The sequence below is a fragment of the Ailuropoda melanoleuca genome, chromosome 7 (assembly GCF_002007445.2).
Source record: "Ailuropoda melanoleuca isolate Jingjing chromosome 7, ASM200744v2, whole genome shotgun sequence".
NCBI classification, from domain to species: Eukaryota; Metazoa; Chordata; class Mammalia; order Carnivora; family Ursidae; genus Ailuropoda; species Ailuropoda melanoleuca.
The window spans coordinates 98,927,548-98,936,612 of record NC_048224.1 but is presented as its reverse complement, the minus strand read 5'-3'; the positions used below and the strand labels follow the sequence as shown (position 1 = coordinate 98,936,612).

Genomic DNA, 9,065 nt, shown 5'->3' with positions numbered 1-9,065 from the left:
CAGGAGTCGTGCCAAGTTAAACACTGGTCTAATGATGAGTACCATGACTGCCACAGTGACTTTTCAGAAGGAGTATTCAGGAATAAATATATGAACTTTATTTCTACTTCTCTAATCTCTTGGGGCTAACCATCGTCTAAACCCTCCTGAAAGGCAGAAGAGTCAGAAAACCTACTTCTGAAAGACAGGGAAACTGAAACCTCAGGATGGGGTAGACTGGGGCAAAGTAAACGTCCCACATGGCCACGAAGTAGATGCCCAGGAAAGCAACAATGTTTTCTTTTTTTTCCTTTTAAATGTTTTATTTTTTTGACAGAGCGAGAGCAACCATGAGAGAGCACAAGCAGGGGGAGCAGCAGGCAGAGAGAGGGAGAAGCAGACTCCCACAGAGCAAGGAGCCCGAGGGCTTCATCCCAGCATGACCTGAGCCAAAGGCAGACACTTAACTGAGCCACGGACTTTGACCCAGCAACAAAGTTTTCTAACTGTGCTGAATTTACACTGCGTTCTACTGAATGTTAAACGTTACGTTCTAACCATGAAAGTCAAAGAAAATACAAGATGCTCAATCTCTAAAGAGCGTGCATATGTCCCAATATGCCCACATGATTTTTTCAGCATGTCAAAGGAAGAAACTTCATAGAATCTCTTATTAGGTATCAAAAATAAATTTCACATGATTCTAGTTTCTCATCAAATTTTCCCTTTCAACTATTTTCACTAGATTTCAGCATGAAATCAATGCCATAAAAATCTTTAAATTGAATGTTAATTCATCTTTTCTACTCTAAAGCTTTAAATCAATCTGGCATAATTTAGAAGCATCTTGTTTGAAACTTGTGCACTATCATTGGCGGATGAGGAAGTCCACTCTGATTGGTAGTGTGTGATCGCTACATATGNACTTTTCAGAAGGAGTATTCAGGAATAAATATATGAACTTTATTTCTACTTCTCTAATCTCTTGGGGCTAACCATCGTCTAAACCCTCCTGAAAGGCAGAAGAGTCAGAAAACCTACTTCTGAAAGACAGGGAAACTGAAACCTCAGGATGGGGTAGACTGGGGCAAAGTAAACGTCCCACATGGCCACGAAGTAGATGCCCAGGAAAGCAACAATGTTTTCTTTTTTTTCCTTTTAAATGTTTTATTTTTTTGACAGAGCGAGAGCAACCATGAGAGAGCACAAGCAGGGGGAGCAGCAGGCAGAGAGAGGGAGAAGCAGACTCCCACAGAGCAGGGAGCCCGAGGGCTTCACCCCAGCATGACCTGAGCCAAAGGCAGACACTTAACTGAGCCACGGACTTTGACCCAGCAACAAAGTTTTCTGTGTTGAATTTACACTGCGTTCTACTGAATGTTAAACGTTACGTTCTAACCATGAAAGTCAAAGAAAATACAAGATGCTCAGTCTCTAAAGAGCGTGTATATGTCCCAATATGCCCACATGATTTTTTCAGCATGACAAAGGAAGAAACTTCATAGAATCTCTTATTAGGTATCAAAAATAAATTTCACATGATTCTAGTTTCTCATCAAATTTTCCCTTTCAACTATTTTCACTAGATTTCAGCATGAAATCAATGCCATAAAAATCTTTAAATTGAATGTTAATTCATCTTTTCTACTCTAAAGCTTTAAATCAATCTGGCATAATTTAGAAGCATCTTGTTTGAAACTTGTGCACTATCATTGGCGGATGAGGAAGTCCACTCTGGTAGTGTGTGATTGCTACATATTCTCAAATGAACTTGCATTAACTTTTATCTCTCATAAGTTCAAAAACAGATGCATGATTATTTATGTCCAGTTTATAATGAAATTCCAATACTACCTTCACAAATATTTATTAAAAGGAATATTAGCAGAAGGGGGAATGGGTTGAATTGGTGATGGGATAAGGAGGGCACTTGTAGTGATGACCACAGGGTGTTGTATTAAGTGATTAATCACTAAATTCTACACCTGAAACTAATATTGTACTGTATGTTAATTGGAATTTAAATAAAAACTTAAAAAGGCATACTGATTTGATAATTAGAGGTCATAATTCTAAAAGATAAAATGTAAGTAAATCATAGTTTCCAGTTATTTCCAAAAATAGATGTAAAATAATGCTCATGTAGAGAACCAATCCTCAAAGCATAAATTGGAAATCCTCACTGAATAGTACACTGAAGACAACTGCTTCACATTAGGAGAATCTTATTACCTACGAGAAGCTCCATAACTTCCTCTCCAGCAATTTCAGCACTCGCCCAACTCTAGATTGTTCCCACTACAGACTGCCTAGATCCTTCTCTCTGACACATCAGTGTGGGATCAGTCCCCTGCCCTAGTCAACAGAAATTTATCTCATCTCTAACAATTATTTCAATTCATACCAATAATTCATATTCCTGCTGGTAGTGTATGAGAGCTATTATTCAAGATTCTTGTCAACACTTGGTACTGTCTGTTCCTTTAATTTAAGCTGTCTTGGTTAGTAAATGTTTGATAATGATTTTTCTTGGCATTCCTTGATGACAAATGAGTCTGATGCCCTTTTCATGTGAGTAGATTTTTTTTTTTCCCTTTGTGCTTTGGGATATGGAACTGTAAAGTGGCTCTTGTGTCTTTTGCTTATTTTTTAATGGATTGTCTTTTTGTTATTAAATTGTTAAGAATACTATAATCAAAAGTCCTAGGACAGTTAAATTGCATTTTTGCATTCTGTAGCTTATTTTTCCACTCTTCAATAAGCACACATTCTTAATTTAAATGCAGTCCAATTTATTAATCTTTTTCATTTATTTATAGGTCCTTAAATATTGTTCATAACCCACTGTGATTAATATATTTCAATGTCATCTAAAATTTTAATGTTTTCTCTTTAAAGTTAGGTTCATAAGCTGTATGGAATTGTTCTTTACGAATGTAGGAAATAGGAAAACATATGATCAATTGGGTTATCAAACCCAGATGTTCCCTTGAACTTATTCATTTGCTGTTTTAACAAGACTTTTTAATCTCCAGTCTTTCATACAACTTTTAATGTTTTCCAACCAGATACCTTTCCCAGAAATTAATCAGCTGAATGACCAGTCCAAATTCAGGACATCAGATAGAAGCCTGCAGAATTAGAGAGCCTCCTGATTCTCACTTTCACAGAATACCAGCTCCCTATGAGGCAGGTGGCTATTTGTCATGTCCTTGTTTTTCACAAAGGGTTGCTGTAGCAGAGAAACTGTTTCATCCCCAATGTTACTAATGCCCCCTTTTACAGAATATCAAATCATTATCTGATGTTGATACTATTGGGCATTATTTACAGAATATCATTTTTACATCCAAACTAGTAACAGTCGGGGGTGCCTGGGTGGGACACCGGGTTAGTTTCAGTTCGGGTCATGATCTTGTGGTCATGAGACTGGGCCTCTAACTGGGCTCCACAGTCAGTTCAGAATCTGCTTGAAATTCTCTCTCCCTCTCTCTTTGCCCCTCCTGCTTGTGCTCGCTCCTTCTCTCTATTGCTCTCTAAAATAAATAAATAGGGGCGCCTGGGTGACTCAGTTGTTCAGGGTCTGCCTGCGGCTCAGGGCATGATCCCAGAGTCCTGGGATCAAGGCCCATATCAGGCTCCTCCATTGGGAGCCTGCTTCTTCCTCTCCTACTCCCCCTGCTTATGTTCCCTTTCTCGCAGGCTGTCTCTCTGTCAAATAAATAAGTAAAATCTTTAAAATAAATAAATAAATAAATAAATAAATAAATAAAAAATAAATAAATCTTAAAAAAATAAGAACAAAAACAAAAAAAACTAGTAATAGTCAGCCTTGCCTGATCTTCGTTCTTGTCTTGGTTAACGTACGTAGAATTCCCTGAATCAGTCTTTTCTTTTTCACTTAGGTAGAAAAATATTAAAAAGTAGATAGAGATTTATATACTTTAAAGGCACACATCAAATAAATCATACATATATTAACATTCTCCATTTATTTATTATGTTATAGTCAAGCTATTTTTACAAGACAATGTCCTTTGTTTACATGTGTAACTTTCCTTAATATTGTGAATATTTTTCGTGATTAAGCATGTTCCAATTAAGTACAATTATTATTTTCTTAATTCTCAAATCATCAGTTTAGTAAACAGGATTTCTTACAAGTTAGCTATACTGTCTTTTCAGCCCTACTCCTTGCATTTGAAATTGCCATTATTTTCTGGCAGAAAGATTTTTGTGACTTTTTTTCTTGCTTCAATATGGAATTATCTACCTTCCAATTTTCTCTGGCTTGAATTTAAAAAATGTATTAGAAAAATGTGGATGCTAGTATTCGTGTCAGCACATATTGAAAAAACATTGGCCAGAATAGCCAGACACTGAGACACTCTGGAGACAGAGCTTTAAATTGTAATTAAGGACACAAGTCTATATCAACTTTTCCAACTTAACTTAAATATTACTAAATCCTTTTTGGGATATTTTGTTTGGGTTCCTATCTCTTTAATGTATTCACAATATACTAAGTCTTCTTTTTAAATAATTAACCCTTCTAGTCATAATTAAAGGTCAATTATTCCCTATTACAATCACTTTTGTCTTATTTTGTGATCCCTTTAACATTATAATATCAGAAAATACTTCCAAATCAACTTGTCGTTTCTTAATTATGGGGTTTTGCTTATTGGGTCTTGTTGATACAGTATGCTTATGTATGTGTGATGTCAAATATTCTCTCTGTATATTGTCTGAAGCATGGCAATGTGGGGGATTGCTACTGTATTTTTAGATTGATATTTTTATGGAATAAGAAAGGTTAATAATGTGCTAGTTATTAAAGATAAGCAAGACTGATATCTAGTTTTTCCAATTTGTGTAAATATAACTCTTAGGGAATATTGATGGAAGTGCTTAATTATAGCAAATACTTGTAGCAGGAAGGGACCTAAAAGCTGGAGATAGCTGCCACCTTTACAAGTAAATTTGGTTCAATTTTAACCAATTTTAATAATATTTAGTCACATACATATAAACACTCAATAGATTTATTATTTTATTGGAGTTTAGACTTAAAAAGTATTTAAAGATTCACTAAAAGTTGCCTGCATTCTTAGGAAATAAATGTCTCAGGGAGGTTAAATTGAGCAAATACTCCGGAAGACTACAGTAGTAGAGAGCAGACTTCAAAATTCCATTTTTTTAACTCCCAGGTTGCACTCCTTCCAAACTACCTTGAGCATTTTTTCAAACGAGGACTTCTCTTTCCCAACTAAACAGAGAAACATATACATATATATGTGTATATAACATATATATATAACTCTATACACACACACACACACACATATACGTATAAACAGACATACTTATTTTGCTATACAAGGCTGAATGATACCAGTTAAGGGACATGCTGTTAATTTGGTGATAAATTAAGAACCAGACAACTGAAACAAGTGCATTACAGTATCTTTTTAAAAAGCTGAAATAATATTGTGTCATGTTCAGAACAAAAACCAGTCCTCTGTGCTTATACCTAGAATGAAAATAATTTATCAATGTAAAAAAAAGAGGAATTTTTCAATAAAGTTTCAATAAGGAGCTATGTTGTAGATATCTACATTTTAAGTCTTGCAGTTTGAGCATTTACAAAAAAAAAACAAAAAATAAGCAATAATGAGTGAACACAACTTTCTGACTCAGTGCATAAGAGTAAGTCAATACTATCACTTGCAATACAGGACTGCAGAATAACCCATACATCTTGGTGCAATAATTTTATCACCAAGTATGCCAGATGTCTTATTTGAAGTTATTTCGAGTTGGGAAAAAATTAATGAATTTATTTACTTCACAAATAGCTCTTGTGAATTAATTTCTCTTCATTTCCCCTGGAATCATCTAACATGGATACTTTCCCTTCAGTGGTATTCCTCTTGGTTATATTCCTTAAAAACCACAGGCCACAAAATACATTAGAATGAGGTATTTATACATCTATATATTTGGAGTTATACGATAAAAAATATATAAAATATGTTGCTAAAGATATTTATAACAAAGTTATAATTTCTGATGGTTTGGTTTAGTGGCATTATTCCATATATATATATATATATATATATATATGTATATAATTTATCATTATTCTATTTATACTAAAAGGAAGGAAATAAGTGACCTCACCTGGGCTCTTCAAGGTCTAGGATTCTCTTATTAACTTTAACTTAGTAAGATGTTCATTTTCAGTATTTCCTCATCATTGCAGCATTTTAAGCCAAAAAAAAAAAAATCTTCTAGTTTACTAATCTACAACTCCTGAGTTATCTGAAGCTAAATTATAGGGGGACCTGGATAGTATAGTTATATATTAAATGTTCAAATCCTTTTCATTATATAAATCCAGAATTGATTGTTAAAGCCTGCCAAGGATAATAAACACCCCTAATTACCAAGAAGCACTGTCTCCACAAGCTACTACTCTTTTCTTAAAGGCATTTATGTGCTTTCCCAGGCAGATAGATTTGCTCTGCCTCTTAGCCTGACATAAATTATTTTTATATCAATCTTTCAGAAAAGAGGTTGTCCTCTGAGTGATAGCTATGGGGAATATAGTACCTCTGGGAAAAGAAAATTAATTTGTCTCATTATTTTCTATATCTCACTATTCCCTAAGCTGCAATACAGCTCAGAAACTTACAGTGGAAGTCTAAGCCCCAACAGTTAAGTTTCATGAACAGATATCATTAAAGAGCAAAACTCCTTAAAATAAGGTTAGCTGTTGGGAATTGAAAGCAAAGAAAAAGAATAAAAGAGTCCAACTAGGAGAGATATTTAATCCAGCTTCATTATTTTTACTATGACACAATTATATCACCTTGTTATTTGGCTAGAAATTGCAAAATATAAGGCACCTCATTAGAGAAATGGGATGTACTATCACTTCGTAGACAGGAGGGGTACATTTTCCAACTGGAGAAGAAAAAGGATCTCCACAAATCACATTAACATATAAACAAATTACTTAGTTTAAATTGGCTTGCATGCTATGCCTAACTCATACATGTATCTTTTATCAGGTTAGATTTTGAATGGGATGGTTTAACTCAACAGAAATTAGTCTCTCAAAAATGCAAGCTCAGTCAAAATTAAAATAAATTGCTTTGATAACTCAACTCTGGAAAATAATATTCTTGGTATATTAACATTAATCAAATAACTCCTCAAACTTTTGGAGATTTAAATATATTTACATAAGATAATAAATATTTAAATATTTAATTAAAACTGTATTTGATAAGAATTTAAATTAAGAATATATTTGAATTACCAAGATACCTTATGTTGTACTAAGATATAAAGATTAGGAAAAAAATTAAAATTCGCCTCCTCTCTCCAGGCGTCCTTGTGAGAGTGATACCATCTTTAAACCCTGCATGGTAATCCCCGATGCACTGCTGTGATGCCCAGAGAAGACAGGGTGACCTGGAAGTTCCAACTTCTTCCTTAAAATCATCCAACTTTTGAATCATCATCCAAAAATCTTCATTGTGGGAGCAGACAATGTGTGTTCAAAGCAGATGCAGCAGATCCGTATGTCCCTTCGCGGGAAGGCTGTTGTGCTGATGGGCAAGAACACCATGATGTGCAAGGCCATCCGAGGGCATCTGGAGAACAACCCAGCTCTGGAGAAACTGTTGCCTCATATCCGGAGGAATGTGGGCTTTGTGTTCACCAAGGAGGACCTCACTGAGATCAGGGACATGGTGCTGGCCAATAAGGTGCCAGCTGCCACCCGTGCTGGTGCCACAGCCCCATGTGAAGTCACTGTGACAGCCCAGAACACTGGTCTGGGTTCCAAGAAGACCTCCTTCTTCCAGGCTTCAGGCATCACCACTAAAATCTCCAGAGGCACCACTGAAATCCTGAGGGATGTGCAGCTGATTAAGACCAGAGACAAAGTAGGAGCCAGCAAAGCCACCCTACTGAATGTGCTGAACATCTCCCCCTTCTCCTTTGGGCTGATCATCCAGCAGGTGTTTGACAATCGCAGCATCTACAACCCTGAAGTGCTTGACATCACAGAGAAAACTCTGCATTCTTGCTTCCTGGAGGGTGGACTCAATGTTGCCAGCATATGTCTGCAGATAGGTTACCCGACTGTTGCATCAGTGCCCCATTCTATCACCAGTGGATACAAGCGGGTCTTGGCTTGTCTGTGGAGACTGATTACACCTTCCCACTGCTGAAAAGGTCAAGGCCTTCTTGGCTGATCCATGTGCATTTGTGGCTGCTGCCCCTATGGCCACTGCCACCACTGCTGCACTTGCTGCTGCCGCAGCCCCAGCCAAGGCTGAAGCAAAGGAAGAGTTGGAGGAGTCAGAAGGGGATATGGGATTTGGTCTCTGATAATCAATCACCAAAAAGCAACCAATTCAGCCAGGTTTATTTGTGAAACAAGAAAATAAAGGCTTACTTCTCTTAAAAAAAATTAAAGTTCAAGCAGCTTACAATAAACAGCAGAGAAATCATCCTTCACATTGTTTTATAAAAATAATTTCAATAACAGAGCCATTTGTAAAACTGTGGAAAACACAGGGGAAAATAATAGCCTTAAGACCGCCATGATTATCATGAAAATATGCAAAACTGAGGTTTCTCTAATTAATATCAGAGAAATGAGTCTGCATTTTCAAGTGGAATCGTGTGGCAGGACATGTGGAAATTATGCAGGCCTAACCTAACACACCATTTCCAAAGAGATACAAAAAGTTTGACACTATTAGAAGAGAGACGAGAGATAAGGGTGGGAAGGAGGCAGTGTTTCTAACGTCAACTTTTTACTAAAATTCTAAGGAATCTTGAAGGTGTGTCCAATAATCAAATTTTGTTTGCAGTGACAGTCTCAAACATAAGATACACTGAACAGGTATGAGGACCTGGAACTCTAAGTAGTAAGGCCAATTCATGCACCACAATCCTCTATTAGGGGAACATATGCTCTCACTTGGCATCTAATGAGGCAGTCACCACCTTTTTATGCTGTTCAAGTATAACACTTTATGTCTCACTCACTCATAGTCCTATTA

General features: G+C 36.2%; 1 pseudogene; it reads left to right on the top strand.

Moving 5' to 3' along the window:
- The first annotated feature begins 7,438 nt into the window (after positions 1 to 7,438).
- Positions 7,439 to 8,385, top strand: LOC100468101 (annotated as a pseudogene).
- The last annotated feature ends 680 nt before the right edge of the window (positions 8,386 to 9,065 follow it).